This window comes from Eleginops maclovinus, chromosome 23 (assembly GCF_036324505.1).
Source record: "Eleginops maclovinus isolate JMC-PN-2008 ecotype Puerto Natales chromosome 23, JC_Emac_rtc_rv5, whole genome shotgun sequence".
Taxonomy (NCBI): domain Eukaryota; kingdom Metazoa; phylum Chordata; class Actinopteri; order Perciformes; family Eleginopidae; genus Eleginops; species Eleginops maclovinus.
In genome coordinates this window covers 12,407,615-12,430,432 of record NC_086371.1, presented here as the reverse complement: position 1 = coordinate 12,430,432, position 22,818 = coordinate 12,407,615, and the positions used below count along the sequence as shown (strand labels likewise).

Genomic DNA, 22,818 nt, shown 5'->3' with positions numbered 1-22,818 from the left:
CTAAGCACTATCTTATCTCATTATCCCGGCGCTGACATCACATGTGGAATGAGTCTGGGATGAGGCCTCAGCATTGAGCCTCAGCAATAAAGCCTGTCAAGCCGGATAATTAGAATGTAAAACAGTGTGCACCAAGGCAACCAGGAGCCTGCAGTGTTATATTTCGTAGGCCATGCAAAGGAAAGACGGGTCCTCATTCAAACATCACATCGCTCCTCTAGGCCTCAGCTTCAAGCTGTCATGTAGAAATTATTTAGTTTATTTGCATAAGTAAGTATGCTATAAATAATTAAGCGATCTTAGACCCCAGAACACGGGGACAACTATTTCCTTCACGCACACACACAAGTTCTGCATGTTCTATTCCACAAACATCTGCAAATCTTTTATCCCCCTTGTAGATGTAATACTACTAAATGAAAAGTAATATTCTGATTACCCTACATCAGTGATTCCAGTTCGGACTCCAAAAAATAAAATGTTGTATAACGGCCAAATGCACTCAATTTTTTTCTCAGATTGAATAGCACAGCGTCAACTTTAATTACGAGAGCGGTGTCTGAAAATGAATCGCCTGGTATAAATTGTGAGGATATATTTGGAGTGCCCACGTGGAGTCAAATCTGTCCTCTCAATATTGAACTGGAGCCTTGGAGCAGGAGTGTATAAATCCCCTGGGCGGTAAATGTGTCACCTTTCAGAGGGTCACTAACTTCATTAAGGCAAAAATGGATGCTGCTTTCTCATTCTCTGAGCTAGCACAAAAGGGCCAAGCCAAGTCTCGGATGTGCCCTGACTCAATCTCTCTCAGAGTATTTTCTGCTGTTGGTAATATCTTTTCAGGGTACTGTCATTTTTGACGAGGTAATGCTATTAGCATGAACTTCTTATTCCACCAGCATACATATTGACACACAAATAAACATTCCAAACAGAAACACTCACATTAAGAATTGAATCTCTGCCAGATTTTCTCTCTTCTCCTCAACTTTAAATGATCAGTGCAGCCATAGGTGAAGCTGACTTTGACTTGGCGTATTTTACAAATGAAAGGTAAGTCTGTGGCTCCGTGACTTCACACAGCTTGAACTCACAGCCGTTCTGTTTCAACAGCCTTCAGTGCCTCACCGTTCTGTATGCAATATTTCACATCCAGCCTTAACAAAAAAGACATGGGCCCGTACTATTTTCAATTCCAGCGGGATAGTTTGGATAGGCGGTGGCGGGTTTGGGAGGGTGGGAGCTGTGCGTGAGTGATGTCGCTGACAGCTCTGGCTGCCTTCGTCAGCTAGAGGTATGCTGCAGCCTGCTTGTGATGCCGTTGTCTTTTGTATTCAGGGGAAACAACTGTACCCCGCGGAGCTTTTGGGATGGAATCACACATCACTGACGCCCCGGATCCCCTGATGCTGAAAATATTCTTTTCTACATTCCCTTTAAGGAAATTTGAATGGCAGACAAGTGGGGATAATGGCAAACAATTGGGTTGTAATAGACATCGTGGCTTGGATCATACCTTTTCATTTGAAATGATAGTTCTTTTCTGAGAAGTGGTGATGGGGTTGAAACCAAACTGTAAAAACTATAAAACATATCTTTATAGTTACTCTGCTGACTTGAATGAATATGTAACACAAGTTTACCTGCAATCAACTGACTGCTGTTGACTCCAGGAATGAAGTGATATTCAATTCATGTTCCAATTCAAAACAGCCTGCAGGCTAATTTGACTGCTCTGTTACATGGAAGCCTAATCCATTATCTATTTTGTTGTGAATTTCCAGACACCCCTGCAGTGCCACACTCCTACGTTTTGATCTTATGGTCATATGCAAGGTCAATAACAGCGGTAGCCTAGAGCAATCTTGTTCTGCAACATCAACACATCCTTTGGCCGGCCTGAGATCGAACACCGCTGCATCCACCTTCAGCTGACATTCCGTCCGTGCGGTCAAACATTACAGCTTGTATAAGCGTTGGACATTTGTAAAAGAGAGATTAGAGAATGCTGCATACACAACATTACAGAAAAGTGCGGTGATATTTTTTGCACTTAAATACAACTTGGAATTCAAATTCCCACAGTATTTATAATGTGATTGCTTTCATAATATTTTAATTTGAAAATATAATAGAGTTATAATCAATCACTTTAATACCTGTAATATCTTTGCAATTAAATCCAACTTAGAGGCCATATTAAAATTAATATTTATTTTGAGTGTCCAAGAAGTGTTCATGTTCATTCTATGGGGCGAAGCCTGTGAGCTAGTTCAGGCAGTCAACTCGAGAACCAATGATACATTCGCACATAACGCCCCTCGTCACTCATTTAAGCTGTGAGATCTGCCTACCTCTGCCTCGCTAATGCCGCTGCCGCTACTGCTGTTTCCACGCTGCTAATGCGTTGACGTTGGCGATGCTCGCCCGCCCCACCACCAGCCCAGCTTCCTCCTCCACCTCGCCAGGCTCGGGGTTTAGTTATCTAAACATCACTGAATGTTCTACGTTAATATGTGGAGTGATGAGGCCCGAGCCTAGACGCCAAACTATAGACTGCTTGTAATAAACATATTAATGAAACATGTGTTCAAGATGTGTTCAACTTATTGTTCACATCACCTGATCAAACACTTTTTGTTATATTCTAACCCGCTGGCATGCAGGTGATTCATGGATAATAATATCTATTAAATTGCAGCTCTGATATAACCCCCCCCCCCCAGAAAACACACTTTTGTTCTAATTTAAAACAATTAACTGCCATGCATGGCACACCTGAGTCTCCACTACAAACTTCTAAACAGAAGTGGATATAAGATATTTCTAGTAAAATGTGAAAATTGCTTTTCTGTTCCGTGTATTAATGCAGGCTGAAAAGCTGAAATTATAAGGTGAAATACAAATGTTAAGGCCCATGCTGCCGCATAATAATGGCCTGATTACTGTACATAGTAGGTAATAAAAAGAGAAATGTTTACATTTTGGCATCAAAGGGAAGTAATGGTTTGATTTAGCAATACTACACGGCGCCAGGCTCAAACACATAAGGTTGTTCAAAGATGTGTGAAATGCTGAGAGATTTTTATGACTATCATATTTATATTTTAACAGTATACTTTCAATTTCCCTTGTTTTCTCTAATGGCCATGAAATGCAGATGCACGTTCTGACAGGCAGAAACACATGCACACAGCTAGGATGCATATTAGACGGCTTTTCAGCACAATGGCATGAGATATTTAGCACGACAGTTGATGATATTTACTGACAGAGCCAGATACATCTTGATGAGCTTCACATTAAGTTCTGCACACATATCATGATCCAACCTATTATAACAGCATGCACAAACTCATTATTGCTAATTAAAAGGATAATTGCATGCATCTAGGACATTAGATTCCTCAAACAGCCATCAAGAAGGTAGACTACTCCTCAGACTCATTCTACTGTGGTAATTGGGGAGGTTTTTTCATTCTACCTAAAACGTATATTCATCATTCTCAAGGTTTTTCAAATGAATATCACATTCAGAACATGTTAAGCTATGACCATATTTAAATGTAGGTTTGTTTGTTTAACGTTACGTCTGCTGTTTTAAGATTTAAAATGGTCCATATCTAGCCCACCATAAAATATATATGTCGTCTAAGGTTTGATACACGAGGCAACACTGTAACAAATATTCACTGACTTAGACAAAATATTGAACGCTCAAAAGTTGTTGTTTTTCCCACTAGCACTACATTTACTGAAGTGCAAAAGTTCATACATATTCAAGAATTTAACTATGCCAAGAAAATATTCCATTAACATCCCAAAGCATTATCACCTACAGCCCAGCGCTTTGAATGTCATCTAAAACAGGTTTAATGGTGATATCTTGTTGTACTGTATTTTTGAAATGGCCAACATGTCTTTGATCACGTGTGAAATAACCATCTTGTAGTTCCGTAAGTACAGCTATTATGAGTACAAAAAGATTATCGCTATCATATTATTATTTTGTGATAAGGGACAAGATGAGCTTGAGAGTGAGAGATACACTATCAGACAGATCCACAATAATATGGAAGCTTTCTACAAACAAATAGTATTACAGTAGAAATAATACAAATCTTAATTACCAAGACTTTTTCACTTCATTGAGCCTGATACCCACTCCAACCGTACAATCTGGATAAGCAAATGGATGGTCATTAATAATAATAGCACTATTAAAACCCTTTGGTGCTGAACTGAAAAGAAAGATGCCATTACTTTGCTCAGAGCTGTGGCAATCATCATTTGAAGGAGAGACTAATATCTCACTGTCACAGAATTACAAACACATGACAGCCCGCTTAAATTCAAGATTACATTCAAGATATCACAAAGCTCATATGAGTCTGCTTTCTGCGGAATTTATAACTGTATGAAATACTAAGAAGTCCTGGATACACATTGCCTTAAGAATATGCAGAAACAGAGGCAAGGTCTGTGACTTCCCTGAAAAAGCCTGTCTCTATAGCAATGAGCAAATTAACTTTCCACCACACGTCAGACTCAAATGCTATTTGGATTTCTTTACTTTTATCAGGAGGAGGTACAGTATAATCCCTTGCGAAGGAAATAAGAGCTGTCATTGTCACTGCTGACAAGGGCGTGTAGGAGGAAGTAAATATTCCATTGTAGCAATAAAACTTGGTGTGCTCTTTGGAAGGCAGATATCAACTGTGCTGCAGAGGTCAGGGGTGCCATGTAGGAGGCTGACATGTATTAAGATCTATAAGGAGACATGCAGGGGTAGACAGCTACTTTACATTTTATTAACGACATTTTATTATGGAATGTTGAATGAAACAATAGAAGTGTCTTCATCTTATAGCCTTATTCTTCAGCTGTCACATGCTCTCAGAACTGCCTGCCAATGAATGCTAATGCGTAACCAATGATATACTGTGGATTTTTGAATTGAAACATACATTCTGTGCAGCTGTGATGCAAAGTGATATATAAGAAATGGCAAAGTCATTGCTCCTTTGCTTTTTAAGACAAATAGTACCCTTTGCAATGAATGGCCTTTTTAAAAGGAGACAATGTGGTGCAGATAAGAGGGGAGCGAGGTTGTCCATATATACTCCCGACTAATTACTTTTGATGCATTTACTGAGACGCCGCTGAACAGGGAGAGTCTCTGAGCCACATACGTATTTATCAGCACTTGTGGGACCTATACAGTTCCTCGCCTGTAATCCATCTAGCCTTGTCTCCTCTCGACCCCTTTTGCTTTCCTAGTGTTTGACCCATTGTAACCGAAAGTAATTGCAGGCAGAAAACAACATCTAATGATTACTTTATCTGTGAGTCTGAGAGAGAGTGAAAAGTCGCAGACAGGTACTTTCAACAAAAGGAGGAGGCCTTTTTGTTCCTGACACACAATTTCAGACAACAAAGAATATTATTGACTTGGTTGAGATTAGAACACCAAAACAAATAACAAAGCACAGAGAGAGGACAAAGTGCACAAAGAGAGAAAGGATCTCTTGAGCAACGCTGTGCCAGGCACTTGTTTCTTTCTTTTTGTTACAATTGATTAAAAACATGTTGTAGGTTGAAGCACCCCATTTCTCCACCCAGAATATAGAATACCAACACAATGTACAGACTAAATTAATGTTAATTCCTTTATCATGAAGCCTCCTTTGTTGTCAGATGGAGAAAAAACCCTCACATTTTCATATCACCTCAGCACAAAAGGTTTAAAAGCAAGCAACGGTGTGATTTCCATCAACAGAGAGCACAGTTGGGAAGGTAGAACACAGACACAGCTTTCTGCTTCACACTTGATTCTTTGTGTGTGACATTGGTTGATTACATCTCCTTCATTTTTGCTGGACTACTATTGGGCCTCCCCACCCGAGGACAAGATGCCGGTGTCACCATCAACACAATCAGGCCTGGCCAAATACACAGCGTGGGCCACATGGATGAGAGGTGCAAACACCATAACAATCTGCAATCAGCGCTCATCACCACAATGACACACAGAGGAGGGGCACAGAGTTTCTATGGGGGGTAGAAACACAAGGCAAGCTCATGTACATGCACACACACTCACATAAACAGAAACCACCACACACACACACACACACACACATATACATCATCTTTCTGGAAAATGTCATACAAGAGCAGGAAATCATTCCGTTCCTTGTGAGACGTCACTTGCAAACACTGGACGATGCAGTGGATATACTGTAGCTGGCTGTCACTGACAAGAAAGCAATACATAAATGCATATTTATAAGATTAAAAATGAGAATCCACCTTAAAATTCATTGCACATGGATGAATGTCTGAACATTTCCATATTGTGTAGATAATGTGAGGTCTAGGAAATGAAAATAAATAGCGCAGAATAAAAAGGAAGTGGAACTTTTTTTAGAGGGATTAGGAACAAACGGAAAATAGGCTGATTAAGTAGGAGCTGACTTTAGCTGTTTGATATTTGCAACAAGATTGGATTGTTCCAGGAGGAATACTATCCAAACAATCATGATTTTTTAGGAAATGACTTTGATCTAAAAATGCAAATGTCACTTATAACCCTCTAAGATTCCCTTTTAAAATTAAATTAAAAGCTGATTAGAAACATAAGCAGCTCCTTAAAAAAAGGGAAAACCTGTTGCGTAAGGAGCCGCTACAACAAATTGATGTTTTCAGATAATAGCTAATAAAAACAAGGCCTTCACATGATGGAGGAGAGACAGGAGAGACACACTGTACAACAGCCACCTCCGTGCTACATCCTGTGTCATGTAGCAAGCAAATTCATCACACTGACCCATTGCCCCCAATTATTATGGAAAACAAGAATGAATCAAATTAACATTGAAGAAGCTTGCGGATCTGGCAGCCTGACTCTATAGCCGATGGATTCAGCAGCAGGAGAAGAGAGGGTAATAAACAAGGTGCCACTGCATATGCTATATATCTTGCAGTCATTGATGATTAGCTCTGTTTTCCCTTAGCCATACATTACTGTTATTGCCTCCATGGCCGGGCAGATAGGAAGTGGATACAAAGGCATCGTGAAGACCATCTTTCAACGGATAACTGGCAGGCTGAAAACCACTCAGCACCAGCGGCGGCAAGTTTTCAGTGCATGAGTGATCTGGGCATGGTGGAAATTGTAATCTCTTATAGCTGAGAGTAGGACCTGCTGTACATTTTGTGTTGTGTTGTTGGTGTGTGTTTATTGTACAGGGATCTGAAATCATTCAGTGTAGTAACAAAAAGACATACTCTTCAGAAGTCAACAGCTTAAGTCCCTGTGTTTTGTCCGACTAGGCATCGTGAAAATGGTAATCTATATGAGGCGTCTGTGTCAGGAGCGGACACTTATGCTATCCGTTTCTTCCTCCAGCTTCAACATATCATGAGGACAGCTTAGGTATGAATGCAGACTGTGTACTGTATTAGTCATAGTCATTAGTGCTGAGCAAACTTATATTTGCAGTATTAGTGTGAAGTGTAGCATGGTAAAGGTTTTAACATGAGGGGCAGACTTGGTCCAGATTCCCCAGTGCATGTAGTCTTTAAAGGTTTTCCTTTTCAGGAGCGCCACAGATTCTCCTCCGGGGACAACTATTAATTTTTCACTGAAACCTTCCCTGAATAATGAATTCTGTCCTATTTATACGCTGTGATAAGTCCGCTGAATATCTAAAAAGGGGTTATCATGAAAAGGGTAAAGCTTTCAGAGAAGACCTGTTTCTGCTTAACATGTTTAATTCATCCGCATCGCCATGTTCTTGAAAGCAGCAGAAAAGTCATATAATGTATCACTGGCAAACATGAAAGCAGATCCAAGCGGCACTTTCAATAAATCACAGCTTTACTTTTTACTGTTTTGATGTTGACTGTCACAAAACTCCACCCAAACACCAGCTGTTGAAAGTTCAGATATATGCCTTTTACTCCTCCAGGCCCTGTTGACATATATGCTTTCACTAAAATCACAGAGGTACGCAGTGGCTTGTGTTAATGTTTCTGTCACGAAGCACTTCATTTGGGGTGTGTTGAGTGCAGGCATTGTCAACTAACATTCCCAACAGCCTGAGTGACGGATACAGATAGACACAAGGGGGAAAGAGTATGTAGAATGGCAGTCGCTGAAACATAAGCAAAACAGGCGTTGAAATGAACAGCAAGATTGTTCAGAAAAATGGATTTGATCCACATTTCTGATATTATAAATAACTGTTGCTGCAGTGCCTTAATTTCACCAGAGGAAAAGAAAAGACTCCATTTGCTGCTGTTTGTATCAGCACTCTAAGTAAAACAACCCATTCATTACAGTTTCACTCTCAGACCAAATAACCATACGGCTGTCTCATCATGAGAACTGTCCCCTTACATAAACACAATTAATAGATTTAAAGCTAGTCCTATCACACAGTGCTATTGACACAAATTAACTGCACATAACAAAGATGTGTGGTGATCTTATTCACTACTCTAGCTCGAGCATTTTTATATCATGTAAGTACAAATGCAATTATAACTGAATGTAATTACTTTGCAGTCAGTTCAATTCTACTTATATACTGAGACATTGCATACTGATTATAATAAATCCTTGGCCATAGTTCTTGAAAAAAAGTGTTTTATTATTGTGAAGCATATATTTGTCTTATTCACAGTTTTAGATCTGATCTAAATATATTGTTAGCAGCGTACATCAAAATGCAATGAGACCGTTTGGGCTGGAAAACCATCTTTCGTGTCTACATCACATCTCTAATTTCTTGAGTGGCAAATCTAACAGCTCCTCTTTGGTTTCTAAATAGCCGCAAAAGAAAAAAATCCAATAAAATAAAAGGGCAAAAGCAGAAAGTAGGTCCGCTGATTGTGTTCTGTCTGTGATGATGAAGAGAATGCTCCAGTGGTTACAACAGTCCACAGAGGAGGACACGGTGAAAATAGCCACACAACCGCTTTGCTCTAGAGGCTGCCAGCAACCCATTGACCTCAATGTCTTTTATGCTGTTTTGCCTAGGGCGCTAACAATCAGATATTAACACCGAACATCTTTGATTTTGTGTGCCTGTCAGGCCCTGAGGACTCTTGTATATACTGTTTTTCCCGGGGTGCCATCCTCTTTATGTCAGTTATTTCATTCTTCTCTAACATGACAAACACCTCGCAAAGAGGCAAGGCTATGTCACAATTTTTCTGCCTCGCATCTTATATCGACTCTAATGTTGACATGTCTTAGCAGAGCCTGGGGAAGGTGTGGACAGACAGGAAGTTTGAAAAAATAAAGGCCTGAATGTCCTGGTGTCTGTAGATTTGTGGGAGAAAATAGCCAGAGCTTCTTGGCTTATTACCACCTCCACTCTTACGATGACATCACTATAGCCAATTTCACCCTGCAGTTTATTTCAAGCTATTGCGTTTGTGTGTGCGAGTGTGTGACAGAGAAAAACAGGATCGCCCCCGATGTAATTCAGTGTGTGAAGGCACCAATACCCATCTCTATGATAATTTCCTATTCACTATGAGCAAAGACAGCAACACTGATACAATTCATTTCCCCTTTATTAACTGGTGTGGAAATGTTGGGGCCTGCAGAAGTGACTTCTGAAGTCTTTCAGGGGTGAGTGGTGGCAGAGTTTGTTTTACGGGTGGGAGGACAAAGCCACCAGTACAGGATGGATGATTTTAGGAGGCATGCATGCATGATAATGTATCGGCCAGAGACAAGAGGCTTTGTTTCCATTAATGTTCAGTGGCCATTGCATGAGACCCGGGGTCAAAGTAGTTCCAGTGATACATTTTCTTGAAAAAAGCGAGATGGCTAGTCACATATCCTTACTGGCAGAGTTTCAGAATCATACTGTATGTCTTGTTTGCATTAGTTGTTTGAGTTTCATATGTGACATCCAGACTCAAGTCCAGTCAATCACAGTGACATTCAATTCACCAGAATTGATGACTTGCCCCCAGTCTGCCGTTTTTATCTGGAGCTGATGTCCTCTTTATTTTTTGTCATCCCCGACTCTTCCTCTCGCCACTATGATATTGCTAATTATTTCAAACTATCAGGTAGACAGTTTCAATTTCAATTAAATGTCATCTTCTCCGCTGACCTTGGGGTGGAGAGCAGTATTGCTCTCTCAGCCCTGAACAATTTCTCTGGCAGTTATGGGTGCCATTTAAGAAGAAATTTAAACTCAATTTTAACCTGACTTCAGTGAATACACGCTGAGTTCCTCCTTGTCAAGACAGAAGAGTGCTCAGTATATGTATTCCAGTAACATACTAAATGTGATAATTGAAAGTGGCCCAATTAAAGTTTCAAGGCATAACTGGCTACTCCGATATATCCTCGGGTAGCTGTGAAGGACAGATTTACAACCATATGCAGCTAATCTGGCTGTCTGGTATGGGTTATGAATCCTAATGCACTGATGTTACGATGAAATATTGGGTGATGGTATTCTACCGACACTATTTTTAGCTCAAAGAGTCAACATCAGGGTGAATGCAGCTATAAAATCACTGTATGGCCGGCTAATGTGTGCGCTTCATGATAATGGATCAAAAAGATAATACGTTCTACAAAGTAGCTGCACAATGCTATGAAGGCAAATGGAAAAGTAGAGCCTGCTGCAAAAACAGAGGGCACCATGTATGTAAGAAAAACAATTATGTGATATTGACAGCTAGTGCAATCAAAGGCTCCCCCGCCAGACTCAATGAGGTGCCAATCAACTGAGTGTCTATGCCTCACGTTGCCGCTGCTGCCGCTGCTGCCTTTCATTTCAGAGTCAGAGGAGATTTTGCCGTGGTGAATCATCAGTCAATAGCTGGGAGCTGATGGTTAATGCTGATTGATGACATACACACAACCCTCCCCCCACACTCACTCCTCAGCATCATCTGCAATAAACAGTCAGGGTGAAAGCTAAAATCAGGTGAATCAAGGAAAACAAGCAAGTTAGGTTTACATTTTAAATGATGGTATTGTTATTATTATTATTAAAGTTGTAGCAGTCAAAATGGTTTTTGGATTAACATTTAATTCTAAACGGCTTAAAAGCCTCTGTCACATGTTTTGATGACTTTATTGTTTATCTTTGCAAGAAATCGGTTGCTTATCGAATTGTACTAAAGGTTGTCCATGATTGATTCAAGCCATAATTAAAATGATAATTAAAATAAACTATAAAGAACCAGAAACATTTTCCTCCCTGAAATAATGTGGGTTAAAATGACATTCAAAAATGGCATTAGCAACACAATGAACAGGCATTGAAGAACAATTCAGTACATGCATGTAATAAGTGAGACTCTATCACATGTGACATTTCTATTGCAACATTATTTTGTCTTGCCCTTCCCTCCTCTCACCTGTGGTGGTGACTCACTTAAAACCAGAGTAATAGTGCCAGATCGCTCTTCAACAGCGAGACAGATCATTTCTATGCAGACATCTCCATGTGAATTTATGTGAAACATGGCAATGGTGAGCTGTTTTAGGCAGTTTCTAACCCAAAAATGTCACGCAGGAGGAGGAACTGTGCAACAAAACACGGGTATGATATTGAATTGTTTAAAAGTATCACCCCTAGAAAACAAATACAATTATTTTACTCTGCCTCTTTCATTCCTACTTTGCCTCAGCTCGCTCTGTCTGTCTCCACCTCTTGTTATGCTCTCTCTTATACGCTTTCTTCTGGCTGTTTATATTTGAGACTTTATTCTCTTTTTGAGGGGAACATTTCAGGTACTTATTAAGGCCTGCACTGGAGTAGGCAACTTCCTCTGCAGGTTGTCCATACAATAAGAAAAACATGGAGTGGGGAATACAGTCCAGAAAAAAACATCCAGTGATGGTTTCCACTACCGCATGGTTGTAGCATTTCTTTCATTATGTCTTTTCCACTCCACACCCACACATCCACTCTATTCATTTACTCTGGCTCTCAGGGAGTCAACATATTCAAGTCAGATTGAAGGAAGGCCGGATGTTAACCATCCATCTCTTTGACAAGCAGAATAAACTAATTTTCTAATTTGCAAGCATGTGACCCAAGTCATTTCTATTCATATTTCATTACGGAAATATAATCAGACATCATACCTCACCTTAAAACATCATTGAGATGTTGAAAAAAAGTTTGCAAGATGAATTACTTTAAACAAACTATCTGCCAGCTTAAACAATTGCAGCAATGTGTTCAGCGCTCAGCGACTGTGAGGAATGCATCTGGCTTCAACCCTTTTTTCAAATGCGCTTTGATTCATACAGGTCTTTAAAGAGCAAGGTTGTACAATTAACATTTTAAGTGGTTAACATGCCCCAAATAGTATTTCCTTCCATTTACATTTGAAATATTATTCATTTTTAAGATTAAACAAGTTGAGAGCACTTCTCTTAGTTTGCCGGGGTATATTGTACATCTTAGCCACAAGTAAACAGACAAAAAACTTCTGAACCAAAGTGGCAAGAGGGTACTAATCATTATGAAACAGCTTCCTAGGGATACCTTCCAGGCAAAAACAATTATCAAGAATTCAAATGCTATAAGGAACAACTCACAATGATATTCCATATACGGCACTCCCCGTTATTTCCCGTGCAGTCCACACTTCACAGAGCACACAACAATGAATAGTAAACTCTACTGGCAGCAGAAGAAAGGGTATTAATTTTCCAACCTGTAAACTGTAAACTGTAAATACCTGTGAAGAGGATAATTCTGTCAGGGGGAGACATGTATTTTCCCCTTCCTTGTGTCACCACAACTTCTTTTGAGGTGTGCAGCGATGTCTGTATGGACCTGATAAGTCTCTTATTCTCAGCAAAGCGTAATTTGCAAAATGCAGACGGCTGTACACAGACTCTCTTCATTGTTAATTAAATCACTCTGCCTTTGATGTTTTCTCAGGTTTTAATGGGAAAATAACAACATTAAATAGGATGCTGTCTTCCCTCCTTGTGAAAGGAATGATCCATGGATGGAGCATCAATTATTGCAGCTGAAATACTATAAAAAAATGAAATTAACCATGAATAAAACTGCATGACTTCCTATTGAAAGTCAAGAATTGTTTTTCCTTAAAGCTGTTGATGCGCTGGCATGCGAAAGCAGGCAGATATTATTCAGTTGATTGCACTTATACCTGTTGCCAAATGAACGATAACCGTATGATCTGGAAACAACCAAAAGGTGTGTGATACAATTCAAATATGTTCTTTTCAAGTCATCTTTTAATATACAAACCAAAGGGTGTCTAGCGCTCCCTTAGACAGTTTGAATTTTTGGTCTCATCTGACATTAACATGTATTTATCGATGTAAAGTCAGACCTATCAAGTGAAACTACTTCCGAACGAAATATTAAAAAATGAGAGGTCGCTGAGTTGACATTGTGGTTTGGAGCCAAACGATTGTAATTATATTCACCAGAATACACCTGTCATCCCTTTCTCCCTTCCTCCAACCTCTCCAATTTGATCACTGAAGATGAATTTCTCTCCATAATGAAATCCACGCTCAATCACAAGTTTGTAAATGGCCATCATTAAAGGTTCAGGCAATAAAATGACACTTTCTTTCGCAAAATGAAAGAGTCTGTGTAATTAGTTTACAACGCTCAGAATGGGGCATGTGAACAGCAGCCGGCACTAGTATGAAGCCATCCATTGTGTTTAGTCAATAATTTCCTGGGCCATAAATATGCTGGGAGTATTACATGGTGACCTTTGCACCAATCAATCCACTAACACTTTGTGTCTTAAGAGTAAAGTCTGCAAATCAAGCAGGGACAGTGTATTTTTCAAGAAGGGTCAAGCTGATAACTGAATACAGTCCCTAAGGTGTTAATGGCAGGCTGATTATCTGAATGGTTAGTGTTTTTTTATTCCGACCTCTAATTACTTCCAAGGCTAGTCTTTGAAAAAGCAATTATGGGTTGGGCCAAACTGTACATCTCACTTTAACGCTTCAATGCTGTTATAATTCATTTGTTCCAATTTGCAAACATCGGCAATAAGTAGATGAAAAAATAAATAAATAAATAATCTCCCTTTCTTTAATTACTGTACAATGTGCCTCTATTTCCAAGTTCCATTCAAAATCAAGCGCTTATAAAAATTCAACTTAGCCATAATGAGACCAACTTAACCAATCAACTTAAACTAATCATACTTGCAAAAACTGTAAATGGTTAGAGTTACTGTAACTTGCAGTATGTCACAAAATCAAACAAAAAGCTCTAATGGTCATGCAAACAATTCATTACTCATTTACTGGTATTATGTACCTCTACATGTAATATCTGTGTTATAAAAATTGACAAAATTAGTAATATTGAGAACATTATGTCAAGTGTGCAAATTAGGAAGGCACCAGACTCTCCTCAATGATTTGCTTTTATCCACCAGTAGAGGGCATATCGTGTCCCTCAGTGTCTCTTTTCAATGTCTTGCTGTATTAAAAAGTTACTTTAGGACTCACTAATACTGCAGCTAAGCTGCTTGATGTGCCATTCGGTCTGAGGTATCTCTGCAGGGCTCTCTGTTGCAACGTGTAACCAGCAATACATCTACCCTACAACACATTTAGCATTGCACATGGGGGAGCCACAGACATGTATAAACCCCACCTTCAAGAAATTAAGTGCTCATTTGCCCACAGAAATCCATGTTGTATGTGTTTTACTCTTGATAACTTTACATTTATATTGATTTAGAAATGTTACTTTACATGCATCAATGTGTAAATCCTAACAGCAAAGGTGTGAGGTGCCAGCTTAAATGATGTGTCCTGCTTCTGTCTAGCCACAGATGTCCAATCCAAAAACAACTTGACGGCGTGGCCCCACAGACAGGCCCAAGATTAATGAATTGTGACAGCTTCAACGAGCCACGATATGAACAGTCATCCTGCAGCCATTACATAAGTACAAACAGCTGTTGTTTCAGCAGAGGATTTGATTTCTTACTGTACCCAGTCCTCGTGCTGTAGAAGCGTGGCAGGAGAGGGGACCTCCCGTCACATACAAATAGGCAGAACAATATTGTGGATGCAGCAGGTTTTTTACAGAGCGAGCGAGTGGCTGCAGCACTGTTTGAATTTCAATAGAGCTGAATAAAGCAACTCGCTCAGGTCCAGTGTTCCCTCGAATATTAAGACATCAATGAAAACAACCAACTGTATGTAGATTATATTGATGGCTTTGGAGGCTCCTGCCAACGCCAGTTGTGTAATTATAACAGCCTGAATTATGTTTGGCGGTGATTCTGCAGCACAGACTATGTTGTGATTACCATGGCCATGAATGGAGATGGATTAAACCCAGTTGGTGAATATAGTGAAGAAACTGCAATTAGATACAACATTATTCCTTTTCTATTTGATTGTGAGAACACTGCCTTGTTCTGCCACAATAGGATTTAGACAGTGTCATTGTGGTGAAAGCCTATTTTGAAACCTGGTGAATGTACAGAACATGACGAACCACTCTGTTTCAACAAGACAAAAGGCAGGCTTGGCATGTGTTTTCTGACAATTGCCTTTGCTAGCTATTTTCTAAGTCTTTTCTTTCCAGATCACCCCAAAGAGCCAGACAGAGGGGCTTTGAATAGATGTCCTGGAAACAGTTGAGAGATTGCTTTGTATCTGAGGTTCAAATGCCAGACTGAAGCCTTTTGAATGTCCATCCAACTTCAGTTGTAACAGCATCATCATTCTTTTATTTTGAGATTCTATCTGGTTATTGTGATTCAGAAAATGTACCTTCATCCAGTATTTTAAAGTAACAATTATTTAATTTGAGCACTAAAACATTATTTTCCACACATTTGCTTTAGTTATTTTTGTACAACTATGTAGCCCTACTGCGCTACCAAAATGCAGATTTCCAGGAGATATACAGTGGGGGAAATAAGTATTTGATCCCCTGCCAATTTAGTTTATCCACTTACAAAGAACTGAACAGTCTGTAATTTTTATGATAGGTTTATTTTAACAGTGAGAGACAGAATATCAAAAAAATCAAAACATCCAGAAATGTACATTAAAAAAAGAAATAATAATAATATGCATTTAATTGGGGGAAATAAGTAGACATGCCTTAGGGGAAGGAGGTTATCAGCCAATATTCTACGATACATGGCCCCCTCCATCATCCCCTCGATGCAGTGAACCGCCCTGTCCCCTTAGCAGAGAAACCCCCCCAAAGCATAATGTTTCCACCTCCATGCTTGACGCCGGGGATAGTGTTCTTGGGGTAATAGCCAGCATTTCTCTTCCTCCAAACACGACATGTCAAATTGATGCCAAAGATCTTAATTTTGGTCTCATCTGATCACATCACCTTCTCATAAGCCTTCTCTGAATCCGTCAGAGGATCACTGGCAGACTTCAGATGGCCTGTACATGTGCCTTCTCAAGCAGGGGACCCATGCGGGCGCTGCAGGATTTTAATCCATTACAGCATAGTGTGTTACCAATAGTTTTCTTGGTGACTGTGGTCCCAGCTGCCGTCAGATCATTAAGTAGTCCCACCTGTGTAGTTCTTGGCTGACCCCTCACCTTTCTCATGATCATTGATGCCCCAAGAGGCGAGATCTTAGATTGTGGAGCCCCAGACCGAGGGCGATTAATGGTCATTTTCTGCTTCCTCCATTTTCTAATAATCAAACCAGTTTTCTCTTTCTCACCAAGCTGCTTGCTGGTGGTCTGGTATTCTATTCCAGCCTTGTGCCGGTCTACAATCTTGTCCCTGATATCCTTAGACATTAGCTCCACCATGATCACAAGATGTCTGGTCTTCCCATTGTGGAGAGGTTGTAATCTGATTTATTGACTGTGGACAGGTGTCTTTTATCCAGGAAAAGAGTTGATATTAGAGGTACTTTCTTAAAGCGAGAGGAGCCAGAATTTGTGCTGGTTGCAAAGGTATCAAATACTTTTTTCCCCCAATTAAATGCAAATCAATTTATATATTTTCTTTAATGTAAATGTATGGATTTTTTTATATTCTGTCTCTCACTGTTAACATAAACCTACCATAAAAATGACAGACTGTTTGTTTCTTTGTAAGTGGTTAAACTAACTAAATTGGCAGGGGATCAAATACTTAGTTCCTCCACTGTACATAATACATCTTGAAAACAATTAATAATTCTACTCTGTTACCTTTTGTACACTTCTACATAAGGCTTGCAAGATGTCAGTTTCTGGGTTTGCATGTCTGCATGCACTGGCCTTGCTTAGGATTCAGCAGATGGAACCATGGGATGGAGGTTATCAGCCATCCCTTTCCCCTCTGGACTGCAATTCGTTGTCGACAATGTGCTTTGGACCCTAAAGGCCGCCATCTGCTTACTTTCGCTCCTTCCAAAGGTGAGAAATTTCAAATCACCACCTGGTTGATGTTTTAGCCACTTGTGCCACCAAGTCACTAGTGCCCATTTATGTACTGTGTAAAAATAGAATGTTGACTAAAACTGCATATTCGATTTGGTGACCACAGTGGTTATATTGAAGACCACTTTAAGGTTTCTGTTTGAGTATTCACCAACATTAAAAAATTGACATTGTTAATTCAACTGTAGAATAGGATCATTCATTTAGAGGAACCAATATGAATTTAAAAACCTCTTATACCAGTTTATTAGTCTATTTAACTTTTGATAGTACAAAGCAAAATGACAATTACATGTCTTCTAGAAAAAAGCAGGTTTGAAATGAAGCAGTGGCCCAGATAAAATGTGCTCACTCATTGTGTGCTTATTCATAATTTGTCCAGTCATTCAATTTTTGCGACTTTTTCGTCGAACTTGCCCACAGAGGGAAAATTATTTTCAGGCTCTGAACAGATGTCTTTGCTTATGGATCATCACTGTGTTCAGAGATTGCTTTTTGACAAGCAAGCCCCTCTTAATCCTTGGTCACATCCAGTTGCCAAGTCAATATGCCCACATTTCTTCGCTTTGTGTACATTTGGGAAAGCACATTTATGGGTGGGCCCTGGGGTTTACACACAATATAATAATCTGATCCGCCTGGAAAATGCTGGACCTTGTACAGTACATAAGGTCCCTTTATAGAAAAAAAAAGAGAAAGTTTGTGTTCATATTACAGTTGTTTATGATTCAGCTTGTGAACCAAATGACCACATAAAAATAGAAAGAGCATTACTGGAATACTACCAGTATATTTCTGCAGTCTCAGAGGTATTGAACATTTAAATAATACTGAATGTGCAGATTTATAGGTAAAGGAAAATGCACAAGCACCCTCACATCTTTTGGTTTAGCTGTTGAATTTAAGCAGCTGATTCAAACTGCCAATTCCCGAATATGGCTCATTAGGCAAATAATATACAGTATGAGAATGTACAACTGCACAATTACTGCAAAGCTGGGGCATTCCCAAATGCAATGCTATACCACGTTTCTTTTTGCTGAATTAAGCAGATGTGAAAAAAGCGTAGAAAACACAGAGGTGACTTAACAAATACGCCGTGTCCCATGTGTCTCTTTATACTTAAATATCGAGCTCTCATCCCAAGCTTCCTGCCTAACCCTCAATACATCTTAAAATTGATCTAGTGAGAAAGATTTAAGCCTGAGCTCAGGGACAGAAATCTCGTTCCAAGGTCAGCTAGTGGGAGGCAAGGGTCATGGGTCATCTGTCTCCTCACACCTGCCCTTGATGTATCCCCAGCCTAACTCCCTAAGGACTGAATAGATTTCAATTCTGCTGATGAGTTAAACCTGCTTGAGCCATAGAAATCCACAGGATTGTCTTTTGCTGTGTAGGACAGCTATCGCAATACTTAACTACATCAATCAATATCCACGCAACATGGACACATCATGTAACAGCTGATGTAGCCAATGCATGACGTCCACAGTTTGCCCAGCAAACCAAAGTTCATCCAGCGAAAACTCGAGGCAATTCATTCCAAGAAAATTTGAATCTACATGGGCACACGGATTCCTCAGAAGGCATAATCTCATTACTCTTAATCACTCGTTCCCTTGATGCATAGATAGGAGAAGTGGTAAACTATGTTGCTATACAGTAAGTTTAAGGGTTGCTAAGTGCATGCAGCCCATAGAAACTGTGGACAGAAGGTATCCTCTGGGCGCTCAGAGAAATACTACATATTAAATGGAGCGGCAAACATTCTCTTTTTTTAAATGGGGCATTATGTATGCATGTGGGGATGTTTGTTAAAAACCCTTGTCTGCTGTCAGGCTTCACCTCCTTTCCCCTAAGCTCGGAGAAGGAAACGTAAGCTGTTTACAAATACAGTATGACAGGTTGGATACAGCTAACTTAAGTTTTCATGTCAAAATCTGTCAGTGACATTTAACAAGAAGAAAGAGCACCTCAGATCTAAAATGCTTCAGAAAAAAAGACCAAACTGGCTGACATGTGGTGGAAAATAGCACTTAACCTGGGAAGCACTAAAGCACATTTGCTCAGAATAAAAAAAAAGGTTTATCTGTTGTGATCTGAAGTATATATATTTATTATAACTTATTTGTTACTGTAGTATTATAATTACTCAGAGGAAAAGCTCATTTCTTAAACTTATAACGACGATTAGTTTGATTAACAACAACATTGCGTGGGCGGATGAGTAACTTGAACTGTAGGTATCTTAATTCAGGAATATGTTACTACTGTTCCTTTTTGTTTATGTTTCTTGGCCACCTATAGCAGAATGTATACAGGAAAAATACTGAGTTTGGTGAGAAAAAGCTTCGGGCTGTTTTGAGTTCAACTGGGAATAGATTTTTTTTTCAAGGGCAGTGTGCAATCATGGAGCTATGTTATTCCCTATGATTGCCAGACCGATGGCAAAAGGCACACATGCACACATGCATGCACGCAGGCACACACACACACACACACACACACACACACACACACACACACACACACACACACACACACACACACACACACACACACACACACACACACACACACACACACACACACACACACACACACACAACCACGGTGGTGTGGTGAAGCTGTGTAAACATGTGACTTCACAACATCAACAAAATATTCAAAGGGAAGATCAGAGTAAAGAGACATCAGACATCCGATTCCAGGTGATATTACACATTTTGTGCATCAGGCTGCCCTTTTCTTTGGCCCAGCAGTTGTGCCTCTTGCACTTTGGATTAGCAAAGTCTGTTGTCAAGGCAACATTATGGACATATAAAAACAAATATTAAGAGGCTTTTAGAGTTCCAAAAACGTCTTAATATAATGCTGAGGCAAAAACAGCTCAGTGTAAAAGCAAACAAAAAAGCTACTGGGCAAAGGGGCCAGTAAAAAAGATTCATTGTGAAGTCGGGCTGGAGGTACGGCAGCTGTACATGTTTTTGACAATTTAAATAGATAGCTTGAGCTTTGATGCAAAATTACATCACACTGTGAATACGATTGTCAGGTTAAAGCTGTTGTCTTTTTTTGGGGGGTATATCGTATTTGAAAAGAAATAAGGTAGAGTCTCATACTCTGTCTCAACACAAGGCATATCATTTTCTGTGGATGACGATGTTTTTTCATTTATATGAGCAAAGAACACAGCTTGTTAATACTTAAGAAGACTGCACTAAAATGTCCACAACCATTTAAAAATGCATGCTGGAAAAAGTTGTTGTGTTATTTTATGAACAGACTACATGCATATTGCTCAGTTGTGGTCCTCAGATTCATTCCTTTTATTAAGTTACCATTATTTAGATTTTTAATTTTCTCAACTTTATGATTTGTGTGTTTATCCCGTATATTTTGCCTGCATGCAGTGCTTTGGGGTTTTAGTAATGAAAGGGAAACAACTTCAAAGAGATTAACTCATCAGCTGTGGGTAATAATGAAACAATGAGATAGCACACAATTTTTCTCCTCCTGTTGCTGCCACTGTATTAGATATCAGGAAAACACTATGTTGTGTAATTAGATTATATTTTTTCTCTCTGCCTCATGTTGTTTAATTTATTTTTTAGCGCTTTTTATTAGAAAGAAGAATTCAGGGCAAGAACTGCACAATGGCAAACAGCCAAAGAACTAAAGAGCGGTTTTAGGAAACCATAATTGAGCCTCGAGATCAAGCTATTGTTCTTCCATCACCGCAAGCAACAGTGAAAAGTCAGGGAGCATGTCAGTGCAGATTGTGAGCTCAATTGATGGGAGAAATATTTGTTTTCCGCTATAACTTATGATAGCTGCCAAGTAAGTTATTCAAGAAGTCAGTGAACAACTTATCAGGGCAAAGTATATTAGAGAATGATACAAATCTGCTGCCTGGACAGTGGGTGGAGAATGGCTTCGAGCTTGTTAAAAGGACCTGGTCAAGTTATGTCAGATTTTAACAGCCGTTCGCACGGATCGACCTCCTGGGCATTCTGAAGGCCCATAAAGCCTGATTCATCACCCCTTTTGCTTGCAGAGGGCACACAGAAAGCAGGGGGAAGAGCAGCGTTCAGGTATGCTAAAGTCATCCATGATGGAATCTGTCAATTCTGCAAATGGCTCCCTTTCGCCCTCCTGCCTTGTGCGTTTTATCAGCTGAAGGAGCCGATGGCAGAAAGTGTATTGAACTCTGACTGTCTCTCCATACAAATTATTTATTGCCGTTGAGCAAACGTTGTGTTAGTAGGAAACTTGATTTGGCAGTCATATTTGAGCCAGGATTGACAGTAAGAGGAAGAACTAAGGAGGCGATACTTGTCAAAAGTGCTCAGCCCCCTTGTTTGCCACGAGCATCCCCATTTGCCTCATATCAGCTCTTCTTTTTCAGCTTCCCTGTAGTAATCATAATTATATTTGGGAAAATCTATTTAGTTGCAAGGCTGCTGACAACCCTTGAGAAGAAAAAATACAATTTAATAATTTGCTGCCGACACATCTTCAGGCACAGCAGGATTTGGGGGCAGAAAACAACGGGTGGGCTTTAGCAGCGTTATGAATGCTATTGGATCAGCTTTTGAGTGACAGGTAACAAGCTTAGCGGCCCAATGAGGTTTTCCCCAGATGGATAGGATTTGCGCTAGTTAGACCTGTTTATTCTACAAATGTAGTATTGACATAGTGAATTTTCAATAGATTTAGGTTTTGGTTAATCAATAATAAACATTTGCATTTATTTTTTTTAAATGTTCTTTCATCCGGTTCTCTTCCCTGAAGATGCTCTCAATATTGTGAGAATTAATGCTATTGATAGGTAGAGAAGCACACGTATTTTCTTTCTTCCTTAAAGTCTAACTGTGTGCAAGTGGAATGGGCACACCGAGTGCTAAGCTGCCCCCTCACATTTTGTTTCCCTCCACTAGTCCAATTTCATATTGATGAGCTCTGCAGCAATTCAAATTGCATGTCTTCTTTAAACATTTAACTAGCAAAGAGAGCAATCACAGTCTTTGCTCATATCCTGCCTCAGTTAGAAAATGCAAATTCCGTTGCTGTGAAAGGAAAATCTGAAAGATGTACCTGAAGAAGTCAAGATGTTCTTGCTCATATACACAGGCTTTGTCTTACAGCTACTGTATGACCTGGATACATAGGTTGAAACTGCAACCACTCCACATGATATATCCTTTGTAGTTCAGCTTCCACTGACGATCAATAGTAATACTGCATTTTAATTTCACCATCTGTTTCAATATGAAATTGCAAGTTGCTCTCCAGGATGGTGCACATGTTTTGCTCAATGGATGTCAACTGCATAAAACAATAAAGTGGGATTCCTCTCTGATAATTGCTAGGAAGTCTATAGAGAG

The 22,818-nt window shown here is 39.6% G+C and overlaps 1 protein-coding gene across 1 annotated transcript in view; it reads right to left on the bottom strand.

The window, feature by feature from the left end:
• pcdh11 (protocadherin 11) overlaps positions 1 to 22,818 on the bottom strand; it is a 130,749-nt gene that overhangs the window by 5,013 nt on the left and 102,918 nt on the right.